Source organism: Phocoena sinus, chromosome 9, assembly GCF_008692025.1.
Source record: "Phocoena sinus isolate mPhoSin1 chromosome 9, mPhoSin1.pri, whole genome shotgun sequence".
Classification (NCBI taxonomy): domain Eukaryota; kingdom Metazoa; phylum Chordata; class Mammalia; order Artiodactyla; family Phocoenidae; genus Phocoena; species Phocoena sinus.
Window position 1 is genome coordinate 4314867 of NC_045771.1, and position 14756 is coordinate 4329622.

Below are 14756 nucleotides of genomic sequence, written 5' to 3' on the forward strand. Positions count from 1 at the left end.
CACCTTGCAAATTAGTCAGCAGCTCTCATATAAACTGGCACTTCTTTTGGAAATAAGTGTCAAGAACTTTAAAAGCATTTATACGTTTTCATTCAGTAACGGCATTTTCTGAGAATCTATCCTGAGATTCTGAGAATATCATCGGGGGCAGGGAGGCACAAAGCTGTGTAATTACTAAATATAATTTTTTATAGTGGAAAACTTGGAGATAATTTAAATATACCACCGTAGGGTAGATGCTTTATAAACTATGATTCATCAATTATATGGACAATTATGCAGGCAGAAAATGATGGGTACAATAATTTTTGCCAGGCTCTCATATTTTGATGTGTTTCCTTCCCATTATTTCTTCAGGCTTCTTTTTTTGTAAGTAAATATGAAGTTAACTATAATTAGCAGTGGTTTGCTTTTTCTCCTTTTCTGTGTTTTCCTAATTTTTATGATCAACATGAATTTCTCTAATGGAGCAATAAACAAATTCTTCTCAAGGAGTGAGGGCACAGAAAGGTTGTCTTTGCAGCCCAAGGAAATATCCTGACTCCCGACTGGGAAGAGTGAGCTTGGTCAGGGTTCAGCCCCAGATGTAGCCATTGCGGTTAATGTCTGTGAGTTTTGTTTTGTTTTGTTCTCAAATACTCTGTCCAAGGTCAGTCACACACACACACGCACACACGCACAGATGCTTATGACACGTCTGCTCCTGGGTCAAGAGCCTGCCGTGAACTTGGGAAGGGAAAGGAGGAAAGCCCATGGCAGAGGCATAGTGTGCTGTAAAGATCATTCCGAATGATAGCACAGAGCACCTTGCTTCATCCTCTCTCTATGAAGAAAGCAGAACCCACTGCGGTTAGGAGCTAGGCGGTCAGAGCAGGTAGCAAGGGTCAGTGCAGGAGGGCCCTGGAATCCTGTTAGTGGGACGCCTCCAGCTGTGCACCCCTGTCCTCTCCCTGCACCTGCACCCTGCTTTGTGCAGCCGCATCTATCTCCTAGGCTCCAGCCATAGCGGCCTTGTCCCTGGGCCCCGCCAGCCCATCTTCCCACCAAGCCTGGCACCTGCGCCCCCGTGAGGAACCCCTTCCCCCAGACCTATCCATCCTCGGGCCCCAGACATCACAGAGGTCTCAGTTCAAATGTCCCATCCTCAGAAGTCTTACCGACTACCCTGCGAAGCCAACCGCCCACCTCCAGAGCCTGTCACTGCAACCTGTTTTCTCCAGGACATTTGCCAGCGCCTTAGATTTTCTGGTCTGTTTATTGTGTTTATTTTGAAACCTTCCCCCTAACAGATAAGTTCCCAGAGGGCAAGGGCTCCACTGCTGATGGCCCCGTCCCCACGAGCAGCCGAGGTGGGTGCTCACCAATCACCTCTGCTGGGGGAGTGAATTCCAGCAGCAGGACTTGCCAGCCCTGAGGCCACGTGTCTCCTCCTTGAACCTTCCCCTCAGCTCCCCTGGGTGGCCCTTTCTGAGAGAGAAGAGGCCGTTTGCCAAGTACAGGGCGATACTCCTCCCCGGAGAGATTTCTCTTCTGCCTTTAAGCTTCTGATACTACACAGAGGCAGGCTAAGAACTCGGAGACCTGAGATCTGGTTTCAGTTTTACTCTTTCTCATAAAAATCATGTAATAATTCTGCCTCTGTTTCCACATTTGTCAAATGGGGGAAAAGATACCACTTACTTCCTAAAAGGGAAATAGATGAGAAAAGCCTTTCCAAACCCAAAGCGTGTGACATTTTCTGTGAAGAAGCTCGGGACAGAGCCCCCACTGCAGCTGAAGCTCTTTGATCTCCACTTCCCGTCCAACCACCAAGGGTGGCTCTAGTTTTAGTTGTTTCCTAAGGAATCAGGCAATGTTATTTTGCCCCCATCCCCTGGCTGGAGCTTAGAGTCCCATGGACCACACCTGGATGGACCCCCCCCCCCCCCTACTATGGGCAGCGCTGAGGCCTTCACCTGGAAAGAACCAGAAAAAGGAAAGCATACATCCTTGATCCCCATCCCCGTGATGGCACTAAGAAAGGTGTCCCATGGTGTCCTCATGGCTACCCCACCTTGTCCACAGGAGTCACCAGGCCATCACAAGTCACCCCGTAGGCGGTTCCAAATCCAGGGGTGGGGGGAAGGGGGGGAAGAGGGGCAGGAGGCCTGATGTGACAAAGCCTCCCTCCCACCTGCCAGGGTGTCCTGCCTGCCTGGGGCCCTCCCAGAGGTTCTGAAAGCAGCTGGAACTTGAGAATCAGCCAGATTTGCTAGCTCAGGATTGACATTCTAGCTTGATACCTGCTAAGCCTTGTGACTCTGGGGAAGTTACTTAGGACCCTTGGGTTTTTCTCTTCTGCAAAATGGGACTCAGAATATAATTCACTTAGTATTATCATAAGAGTGTAAGTGCACTTCAGTTTTCTAGGATAATTTCTGGGATAAAGTAGATGCTCAATAATTCCCTACAGTTCTCTGTCCCATGGGGATGGGAACTTTGAGGTCAGCCCCACCCCACCCCATCCGGCTCCCCTAGGATCCGGGGGTCAGCCCGGATCTTTCCTCTTCTCTTCAACCTCGTTCCCACAGAGCCCTGCTGGATGCTAACATAAACATGACATATGCTATCACGCCATCCTCCATGAGCGTATTTACTTTAACCCAAGATTCCTAGACGTGTGGTGAAGACAGAATTTCAGGCCAACTGGAGGCTGGTGGGGAGATAGATCAGAGAAAGTCTATTTTACCTGGAATCCAGGGATTGGCTAAAACTACTGTTTCTAAATTTGAAGTGACCATGTGGCCCCCAAACAACTGAAACCATACACAAGCCCCGGGGCCCCTGTCCTTTGAAGTAAAAGGTTCTTCCTTTAGTCTCCCAGGCCTCCTCGGGGTCTCAAAAGGCTGGTTCAAGAGTTACTGATTAGGAATGTGAAGATGTAGAAACAAAGATTAGCTGTTGGGCCAGGAAACTTGTAACAATTTAGACTATAAATCCGCCACATAGTAGAATCACCTGAAGTCCCAGTTCCCTGAAAGATGTAGATAAATGCCTGACTCACATCCCTAAGTTGTTTCTGCAGGAAGCAGAACCAGATGAAAATTGTGACCACAAGAACATAGACCCTAGATTGGTTGAAACCAAAAAGTTGATGATGCTTGAACTTCACCTTGATGCCAACCAATCAAGGAATTGTGCATAAGCTGATAACGCACCCTGCAGACCCCTCCCTCCCACTGCCTTTAAAACCCCTTCTCTGAAAGCCGTCAGGTACTTCAGGTCTTTTGCACATGAGCTGCCCATTCTTCTTTCTTGGCACTGGCAATAAACGCTGAACTTCCCTTCACCACAACCTGGTGACAGTAGACTGGCTTTACTACGCACGGGTGAGTGGACCCAAGTTTGGTTTGGTAACATGGCCTTCCTGCCCTCATCCTTCTTACCACCCTCCTTCTGACCCCCACCTCCACCCTGAGGTTTAACAGCTCAAAGTCCACTTGGAATCTCTCTCAACCTTTCATTCAGCGCTCAGCCATGTCACCTGGTCTCTTCTCCTTCACGGCAAACTTTCCCATCTCCAGAGCCACTAGGAAGCCATGCAGACCCCTCTGGGGGGCTCGCACAGGAGGGCTGAAATGATTTCCCTTCATGGGGCCAGTGGGACTGGCGCCCCAGGTGGGGATAAGGCGTGAAGAAGAGCGAGGTTCTATGGGAAAGAAATGGAAGGGAAGGGAAGAAAGCAGGGACAGGAAGGGGGAAACGAGACCAAAAGGTGAGGCTGGAGGAGAGGAAGTCTGTGCCATGACCTCAAGTTCAAGCTTTCAAATATTCATAAATTCTCTCCTCACCCTCTAAAATCAAACAGGTGCACTGGAACTTAACTTTGGAATTCAAGTAGGAGCTCAGGCTGAAAGAGGCAACATGTCAGAGTTAGTGGGATAATCGTTTAAATCGTAGGAGTAACCCAAACTCTACATTTTAAAAAGCAAAGAATTAAAACAAGAAAATGTCAAGGCTTCTCTTTTCTGAATTGTAGATTTAGAATAGTAGATAGCTAATTTGTACCTTCATGCTTTTTTTAATCAGAGAAGTGAAAATAATCACTCTTTCCTAATAACAGGCTTTCCACGGGTAGGTAGAGGACATTTTCTGCTCCATTCGGTAAGTGGAAGAGGGAGTAAAGGGCATTCTTGACGAGGGAAATAAAGCCTCTGGAAATTGTCTTAATAGCAGGCTGGGAGTTCAGGCAACAGGGGTGACCTCAGCTTTCCTGGGGCTGCCCTCCCCCACTCCCACCCTGCTCCGTTTCTCCATGACTCAAGGCTCCCCAGATACTCCAGCTGCTGGTGCCTCTTCTCCAGATACAGAGGGTGAAGGTCATTACCAGCAGATGACACACTCGTGCCCACTCATCCTGTAGGTCCCACCACAGTTGCCAGCTTCTTCTCCAAGTTTCCCCAGGTGAAGGTCACACTTTCCACTTTCTACTACAGGTGTTTGCTTGCGCGTCTGTGTCCTCAGCGGACTCCTTTCCTGCAGTTACGGGAAACAGAGAACTCAGTTTTAGCTCTCAGCCAGAATGGAAAAGAATTTAAGATTTCAAATGTCTCGGAAGCTGAGATGCTCCAGAGTCAAATGTATCCTTTGGGGAGGGTTTCTGATCTAAAATCAAAAATTGAGAGTGATTTTAAAGAAGTGATCCCTTGAAGCTGGAAGAAAAACAGGGTTAGTTTAGGCAATAATTTAAGGTGATTAAGGAAAACCGGGATACCTAAAGCACACCTCTGTGCTTTGTTTTCCCTTTAAATAATTATCTTTTTTCTCAAAACAGTGATGTTTTATATCCGGTGCTTAGTTACTTAAATAGATTACAATATCAGTCAGGGGCCCACCTGGAAAGAGAAGGCATGTTGCTATGGGATTCTGGACAGAGCTGCCTATAGGGACTTATGAGGGGCTGCGGGGTTAAGCACATCATCTGAGAAGGTCGGCGCACCCAGAAGTAGCAGTCATGGGGAGGGGTTGGCATTCCCAGACCCCAAGGGTCAAGAGGAAGAAACACAGCACCCTGGTGAGGGCTTGGGCTGTGTGGGAGGCGGAGGGGGTGGGGTGCAGGCGCCCAGCAGAGCTGAGCTTCTCCGAGAGATGAGCTGCTACTGGGACAGAAGCCAAAAGTGGGCGTAAATCCCGGAGAGTTAATCCCCGCCCTCTCCCCGGCTACGCCTCTGGCTGAAGCAGGGGGTACAGCCTCAGGGCAAACAAATACATCCCCAAGAGGCATGCGGAGAAGACCAAGAAGGAAGAAGAAGAAGGAGGGGGAGGGGGAGGGGGGGAAAGGCAGGGATGAAGAATAACCAGCATGAATATTTTATTTTTTTAGAAAGTATATTGGTAGGAAAGGCTGCTAATCTCCCTCCTATTCTGTCTGCCACACTTATCACCTCAATTCAGATCAAAGGAAAAAGTCAAACGCAACAGCAGTTACCTAATCGGAGTTCACACCTGTACCAAGAACATAATCAGAGCCAAGCATTGATTTTTTTCAATGGAAACCTACAAGACAACATCAAATATGTAAGGGGTGTGTGTGTGTGTGTGTGGGAGAGAGGGAGAGAGGGAGAGAGAGAGAGAGAGAGAGAGAGAGAGAGAGAGAGAGAGAGAGAGAGAGGAAATGAGACGAAGAGAGGAGTCTGTGATGGCCAGTAGAGTATAACCAACAGTTTTCTCAGATCTGAACCTCGGTGCTGTAGTTTACTTGGCAAAGCCCTGAGTTAGCAGCAGACCTGTATTTTAACACCCTCCCATGAGGAAAAACTAATTTGCATTTGGTTAAAGCTATTTAAATGAAGCAGGTTAATTTTTTCTAACCAATGTTTAAATAAGTGCAGCAATCTTGATGGTTTCCCCTGGGAGGAGTACAGTCCTGGGAGGCTGAAGTTCACTTGCTGCCCCAGAGAGGTAACTGCCTGATGCTGGATCACAAATATTCAGTCAACGGGATGTGAGCTGCATCTCACGGTGAATCTCTACGGAGTCTCCAATCACACTGGATCACACAGCCCTGTGTGGTTTTATTGGCCGTCTTCCCCCATAGAATGTGAGCCCCCCTAGGGCAGAGATGTCTGTCTCTTTCACTCCCCACCGTTACCCACACCAAGAACGGCGTCCAGCACATAAAAGGTGTTCAAAATCTATTCATTCAGTGAATGAAGAAGTGAATGCATGATTAGTGAGCCCTCCAGGTCTAAAGGAGACACACTGTCTATAATATGTGTTACGGTAGATTAGATGCAGGGTCCATTTCCCAGACCCCTGGTGCTGACTCCCCAGAATCCCATCTTTTGGTCCATGTCACCAGCAGCCTCTCCTCCTCATTAGACCCAATAAGCATGTGAAGAACCAACAGAATCAGGCAGTCAGGCTTTCTCTGGATGGGACTTCCTACCCCCACTAGACGGAGGACGATGGAAGAGCCTCTGCTTGTTTACACGTTCATAACTTAGAGTTCATAAAGAAGACATTGCGAACTTTTTGGAATAGGAAACATGTTGGAGGAGGTCATCGAGAGGACGTGACCACCAGCTGACCCTCAAGGCGGACCCAGGCAGTGGAGGTTCCTCATCCCATCCCCACATTTGAAGGTGCATCTGCCCACCAGTCCACAGCGAGAGCCGTTCCAAGGACGCAGCCTTGAGAGAGCGAGCTGGTGCTGAGACCACCTAGTGTGGACATCTAATCATCTGTGGCCCCCAAGACAAGCCTCATAAGTAAGTCCCCTTGCTTATTAAAACTGCCACCTGCCAATCTGGAGTGTCTGCCTCTTTCTTCGGTCTCTCTTTGCCCTCCATATATGGGGACCAGTTTGCAAACCAACGAAACATTTATTCAACAGTTTTTGAGCATCCACTTCCGGTGAAGCTCTGTGGCCCTCCTGGACTGGCCACTGGCTTAACTGGAGAGAAAAGCCAAGTGCAAAAGCAATTCTTAGTCCATAGGATTGTAAGACTGTAATAAGGATCGTAATCCATGTGCAAATTTCTGCAAGTTCTATTCTGGTCTCCTACAGCGCACACGTGCACACATGGTTCAGATTTTTACCCATCTCCCTTCTAATTTGTCTAATATATTTCACATCAATAGGTCAATGAGAAATAACAAGACACAACAATATGTTCCTTTGCAAATGTAATTAGGGAATCTTCCGGCAAACAAATAAACTCCTAGCTAATGCGAAACTTGTTTTCAAAATGCTTTTTCTCTTTTTCTGCCTGGAGCAGGCTTACAAATAAATATTGAGTGTGCCAGGAAGTTGTTCAATTATTCATGTACTGAACTTTTTAAGCATAGCTAAGAAAGACAATCTCCTTGAATTTACCTACTTGCCTGAAAGCTATGTGTTATTCATTGGCAGGGAAGAGGTTTCTCCATATTCATTTTATTTACCTGTCAGTAGCACGTCTTCAGGTGAAGTATCTCAAAATGCATTTTAAACCACTTAATTTTACCCGAGTTAGTGTCTGTCTTCCCTAAGCCTAAACTCAAAGGATTCTGCCCCATCAATTATTGGAGAGGTCTGAGATACCCATTGTAAGCATCCATGAGCAGATACCCATCCATCATTCACTCCACAGGTCATGAGGGAAGAGATGCAATGAAGAAAGGGCACTGCGGTCAGGGCGGGGAGATCCTATTTCTTGCCAGACACAGTCATGACCTTGGCAATCACTTTACACCTCTGAGGCTCCATTTCTTCCTCTTACAACTTAAACCTCAGAAAAGCAATATTTGCTCTGCCCGCATCACCAGGCTGAGGTTATATATATTAAAATTTTCTATCATTTAAGAGATGATTCAATATGCCTATGAAAACCCCTACTTTCCCTAAAGTGGGAATTTGCATGCATCTCCCAGCAAAGCAGTAAACATCCCTGACTGAGAGAGTTTTCACTACTCAGAACGTATGGGCCATTCTTTTATCTGATCATTTCACAAACTTTGATTTCAGGGCTCCACATGGCCAACACCAGCGGAAGATACTGGGAATGCAACATCCTCCCTGCCGTGGGTGAGCTCACAGAATGTTGAAGGAGCTGGACAGGAAGGAAAGAGGGTGGTAAGATGGTAAGTTACAAGCTATTCCAACATTGGCGACGCCATAACGTGAAGATATGACATCATGAAGGTGGTGGAATGGACGATAGAATAGTAAGTGGAGTGGAGTGGAAAAGTACCAGTTGTATTTGGGGGTGTTTCTGGCTTGGATGGGATGACGCGTTGGATAGTGGCTGATCCCGGGTAATATAAGAAAAGGTGTAACTGAGGTGAAAGAAACACGCAGACCTAAGGTTCGTGTTTGGTGGTGCAAACCTATGGCTTTTATTGAGTATGGAGAGGTTACCATGGGGACACACACACCCAGGGGACACAGGTCTGGAGGACCCAAGAAGGCAAGTGGACGAGGAGTTTGTAGGGGATATTGAAAGAGTTACTGGATGAATGAAGCATAGTTCTTACTCCCGAGAACCTTACTATCTAGCGCCCCCTGACGGGGGTGGTCAGGGATAACTGGGGAGGGTCAACGTGAAACTAACCAGGCCACATCCCTGAAGCGTCCACAGACAAGCCTCCTCATCCACGATGCAGGCCGCTGTCCAGGTCGTAAATCGAGTGGACGGCTCTCCACCCATTTTGCGCTCTCAGCTCAGACAATGTGTTACTATTTTTTAAACTTTTTGTTGGAGTATTGTTGACTTACAATGTTGTGTTAATTTCAGGTGTACAGCAAAGTGAATCTGTTATACATATACATACCTCCACTCTTTTTTTTTTTTTTTTTTTTTTGCGGTACGCGGGCCTCTCACTGTTGTGGCCTCTCCCGTGGAGGAGGAGCACAGGCTCCGGACGCGCAGGCTCAGCGGCCATGGCTCACGGGCCCAGCCGCTCCGCGGCATGTGGGATCTTCCCGGACCGGGGCACGAACCCGCATGCCCTGCATCGGCAGGCAGACTCTCAACCACTGCGCCACCAGGGAAGCCCCCTCCACGCTTTTTTTAAGATCCTTTTCCCATATAGGCCGTTACAGAGTATTGAGCAGAGTTCCCTGTGCTGTGCAGGAGGTTATTAGTTATCTGTTTTATGTATAGTAGTGTGTATATGTCAATCTCAATCTCCCAATTTCTTCGTCTCCCCCTTACCCCCTGGTAATCATGCCTTGAGGGCCATGAGGCAAATCTCTAGGTGCCTTCACATAAGAAATTTACTCTACCCTATAAGATCTAAAACAGTCAAGGAAGAAATGTGGATTTCACATTCACAACCATTTTTTCCTTTCAAAAACATGCATCCGTAACTGTGTCCCTGCATTCAGCAGAGTTCGACTTTACATCTGCGAGTGAGTTACACACGGGGAGTGGAGGCTCAGACAGAAGTTATTTCTCAGCGACAGACCGGTAGGAGGGCCGAGATGAAAACCTGGCTCCTTGCCTCCGAAAGCAGCGTCTTAGCAAAGGTCAGATGCTTTATGTATTAAATCACTCACTGGACGACTTGTCAGTTAAACACACGCCGGATGCTAGGAGAGAGATGAAGAGGCAGTAGCCCTGCCTTCAGAGAACTCATTGGACTAAAGCATTGGACGTCAGGTGTTTTCTGGTGAGCCAGGCAAATACCTTCTGGAGGGAAACTTCAATCCCCACCTGCCTGACCGGGGGCGGGGGTGGGGATCCTCTAGGCTCCGCTTAAATGCTTGCGATCACAACACCCCAGGGTGGAGACAGGCTCCTCCCTACATCGGAGTGGGAGAGAAAAGCCCTCTTTGTCTCCCCCTTTCTCTGTCTTCACACCTCCCACAGGTCACCCCTCCGATCCAGGCGGGACCTTCTACCCTTGCGTCTGAGAAGAGACAGCACTGCCTCCTGGTGGCCAACTCGAGGCTCTACAGAGTGGCAAGCCGGCCAGGGCCACCTTCTCTGGATCGATTTGGAGAGGGAAAGGGGACAGGCTTCCCCCTGTTCTTCAGCAAATAAAGGTGAGCATAACTGAGACCGAGTGTGGCTCTGGCAGCCAGCATCCTTGCCATGACCCTCACCTGCACCGGTGATGCTGCAGCGCCCTCCTCCCACTCAGGGTTCAGGCCTTCCAGCCCTCCTTCCCCCATGTAGGAGGAAGCTTCCAATGAGGACCTAGGAACTGTCACTTATGGTTGCTATAGAAGCCATAACCCATGCGGTTCACAACAGGAGAACTCTGTCACAGGGATTTTTGAAAAAACATTGTACAAACAGGAGGAAAACAGGAGTCTTTATTTGTTACAATATAGCTTCTGTTTTATGTTTTGTTTTTTTGGCTCTAAGGCTTGTGGGATCTTAGCTCCCCAGCCAGGGATTGAACCTGCACCCCATGCATTGGAAGGCGGAGTCTTAACCACTGGACCACCAGGGAAGTCCCTCTGCCTTACCCATTTGAATGGTGCAAAACCCAGATGAGTCTTGGAGGATGACTGTGGGTTATCGCACACTTAATCAGGTGCTCATGTCCATCATAACTGTAGTTCCACGTGTGGTATTCTTTACTGAAGCAAATCAACATTGCTCTACCACCGAGTACACGGCCGTTGACCTGGATAATGTTCCCCATTTCTATCGGTAAAGATGATCAGAAACAACTCGTTCTCTTGTGGTAGGAGCATCAGCGCCCCTACATCATCCATCTCTCCTGCTTTGGTCCTAAGACAGACCAGAGGGAATTGAATGTCTTAATATCACATCAGGCACCACATCACGTTGATGACGTTTTGCTAACTGGAGCTGATGAGAGGAAGTAGCAAGGGTGAGAGGGTAAGAGATAAGCCCCACAAGAGTTTGGAGACCTACCACACTGATAAAGTTTCTAGAGTTGCAGTAGCTGAGACATGTCAGAATATCCACTCTAAAGTGAAAATATACTGTGACACTTTGTAACACCCATTTCAAAGAAACAGACATAACTGTTGATGGACTTTTTGCTTTTTGAAGGCTACATATAGGATATGTAAGCATGATCTTGTAACATGATTATTGAGTAATGCTTAAGATGGCCAGTTTGCGGGGGGGAGCAGGTGGAAAGAGTAAAGAACAAGAAGGTCTACTGCTTAGACTTCCGTATCATGTCCAGGAAGTAGTTCAAGCTGTCTTGTCACTTATGCTGTGTGTCAAGATATGCAATGGTATTTCCTGTGCATGAGGCAGATAATATATTTTACAGCAACTGAAAAATCCCAAAGCAAGAATCACTGCATGGTCCCTTGGGTTTGGGAATGAAGCCATGCCGTCTTCTGCCAGTAACTAGCCTCAAGTTGGTAAGCAGTTCCTGGCCTCCTATTGACCCTGGTGGAAACTTAGCGCTTGACCCCCAAGCGATTGCCCATCATCACTGTTTTTTCCCACCATCCCTGTGTGGAGCTGTAATATATTTGGTTATCTATGTGTGTACTATGCAAATCCATCTGCAAACCAGACCTACCCTTTTTGTTAACTTTTCATAGGGAACCCTCATGAGGCCACAGGTGTGTGTTGAGGGCAAAGCAGTAGACACAGAAATAGGCCCAGTTTCCAGGTGAGTAAATGACCCAGCTACCTGTAAAATTGTGCCTGTTCTGATATATGCCATTTCCAAGGGATAATTTAATATTACTGTTAATATCCAATCTTATGATTTGGAATATCAGGAAAAAACATTCAGTTGATGGTGGGCAGCTCGGGGTGGCTAACATTTTATCTTTCAGGTATTGACATCACTCAATCTATACGGCAGTTCACGGAACTTTGTTGTCCCCGGCATTGAGAACACATTTATTTTACTCGAATGCCAAACAGGTGAGTGAAGGTTTGGAGGGGACAGAAAGAATGAACAGTACTGGACACTTTCATTATACCATCCAAACCCACCCTCTGCCTTTCTTCCATCTGCCTCTACCCTGGGAGGCTGAACTGGCTGGACTTCGCCCATGGCTCCCTTTGCCATCTGGCTTCTGGTTGTTTCGCATAAATGGGAAGCACTGGCGGAGACTGGACTGGAGAACAGAGTGAAATCAGGGTACTTATTTCCTGGTTTCCTCTGTGGTGGGTCGTTATATGTTGAAGTAAGTTTCTCTACCAAGACCACAGCCCCTGTCAGGAAACACTCTGCTACAACAACAGCTACTATCTCTGGGTTCTGGCCAACTTTTCCTCTCTTTAACCTTCAGTCCTGAGGGTAGTAATGGCTCCTCCATCTTGCTAGTTTAGAGCATTTCAACCATCGCTCTTGGTTTCCTGTAACCCTGCTTACATATTTATGAGCAGCCTCTTCATTAAACCTTCCTCAATTACCCACTTGAGTACAGCATCTGTTTCCTGCTAGAGTGTAAGTGATACACATTCAGATCAGATTCTCAGAGCAAAACTTCAAGTAATTAGAAATCAGCAACAAGCACAGACTTAAATGGACTCAAATTACTCAAGATAATAAGTTATTCACATAGGAAACTAAGACATATTTAGAATTGAATAACAAAAAGTGTACTACATCATAGTCATCTATAGTAGGACCAAGAAAAAGGGAAATATGTGCATTAATAAAAGAAAAAGATTAAAAGTAAATGTCTGAATAACTTAAAAGCTTAGAATAAGCTTTTAAAAATAGGGCAGACATAATAGGTAGGAAATCAACAAAATGGGAAAAGAAAAAAATAAATGAGCTTCAACAAAAGAAAAATTTGCTTTTTAAAAACCTCTAAGAAGAAAGATCAAGAAGAGAGAAGAAAAAAAAAAAAAAAAAGAAGAGAGAAGAAAAGGAACAAAAACTTTCTTACTAGTTATCAAGACTTACAAAACTGTAGTAATGAAAACACTACGATATCAATGCCAACATATATAATAGAAAAGAATGCCTATTAATTATAGAACATTGATAAATGACATTGCAAATCAGAGAAGAAAAGCTAAGCTATTCAATAAATAGAGCTGGGAAAATTGTTTACGCATACATAAAAAATCTGATACCTACCTCACACCACAAAAAGAAAAAAAATTTAATGAATTAACTATCAATATATAAAAATCAGACCCCCAAATCGTACCAAAAAATAAGGACAATGCCTTGGAGAAAAGAAGCAATTATTAAACAAGTGACAAAAATCACGATCAATGAAGAAAAAGATGGATAAGTTTAAATTTATGTATGTACATATAAAGCATGAATAATATATATAATGTTTACAGAACTGTACATGTATTATATAATCATCGTAAAAAGGTATTTATTCACCCAGGAAAGTAAGCCACTACCATGTGCCGATAACTCTCCAAACTGCTATAGACACTACAGCAAAGCTGACGTGATCTCTGCCCTGGACCGTACGTTGGCAGCTAAGCAAACAGGTTGAACAACGCTGCACTTAATAACACAATGAAAATATTACTTTTACTATCATCCACACCATCATAAAGGAGCTTATTTCCAGACAAATTATTAATCAATGTATCAATGTAGTTGTGGTGAGATAGGGCAGACGGGGGGGGGGGGTGACGGATTCTCCTCAGGCATTCACCCTGTTTGTTTAGTCATTCAGTAAGTATTTATTGACTGACCCTTGAATGCCACTGTAATAAGCCCTGGGATAAAAGATGAATAAGAAATAATTTCTCCTCCAAGCAGAAAATCCCTGAGATCACCGCTGGGTAGAAGCAGACGCATAAACTGGAAGGTACAGTATCTTATAATGGGCATTATGGTGGGGGGATCTTATGGTGCTATGGGGGCGTATTGAAGCACCTACCCCAGACTCTGGGGAAAGGGGTAGGTGGGTTTACGGCGGTACTTCAAAGCCCAACAGTGAAGGCAAGGAAAATATTTTAATTCGGATAACTGGGTGAATCAGAAGTCAGAATTCTAAGTGCATACATTGTTATAAAATTATAATCATGTGTTAAAGGCTGTCATTCCAATTTTGAGCCAAGAAAGTTCAGAGGTTCAGAACAAAACAGGTCTTTCAGAGACCTCAACCTAGCAAAAGGTGCTACAGCAGGAGATTTCTGAGGTAAGGAGAGTGCAGTAGCAGAGTAACTATTGTTTCTTGGAAAAGCATGAACTGAGAGGCAAAAAGTCTTGAGTCTCTGTCCTGATTTTGCTGCACACTCACTTCCTAAAGCCTAGAGGAAGCCAGTTACCCTCCGGAGTTTGGGAATAACATCACAAACGTAATGTGTTTCTTGTGAGAATTAGAGCATAAACGTTAAAGTGCCTAACAAAGCAGAACACGAGTATAAGTATTGAGTAGCATGTGCTTATAAAGACTAGCAGCATTTCTCACCGATGGAAACTACGTCATCTTCATAATTGCTTCATTTTGTCTTTATTGAGGTATAATTTTCATATAATAAACCACGCACATCGTTAGTGGATCATTCATTGAGTGTGGCAAATTTTATACATCATATAACTACAAACGTCAAAACATCAAAATGTAGAACCTTACCCTACCCGGAAAAGGTCGTCTTCCCATAAATTAATTCTACCAAAAAAAAAAAACGAAAAGAACCCCCACTACTGTCCTTATATGTAGAATCTAAAATACGACACAAATGAACCTAGCTACGAAACAGAAACAGACTCACAGACATAGAGAACAGACTTGTGTTTGCCAAGGGGGGAGGGGGGAGGCAAGGATTGGGAGTTTGGGATTAGCAGATGCAAACTATTACATATAGAATGGATAAACAACAAGGCCCTACTGTATAGCACAGGGAACAATATTC

At 45.6% G+C, this 14756-nt stretch overlaps 1 long non-coding RNA gene across 1 annotated transcript in view; it reads right to left on the bottom strand.

Moving 5' to 3' along the window:
• The window catches only part of LOC116759226, a 115002-nt gene that overhangs the window by 12631 nt on the left and 87615 nt on the right, over positions 1–14756 (bottom strand). Inside the window, exon 12 of the long non-coding RNA XR_004351385.1 lies at positions 4367–4515. This is a non-coding gene — a long non-coding RNA (uncharacterized LOC116759226). The remainder of the gene's footprint in view (positions 1–4366; positions 4516–14756) is intronic.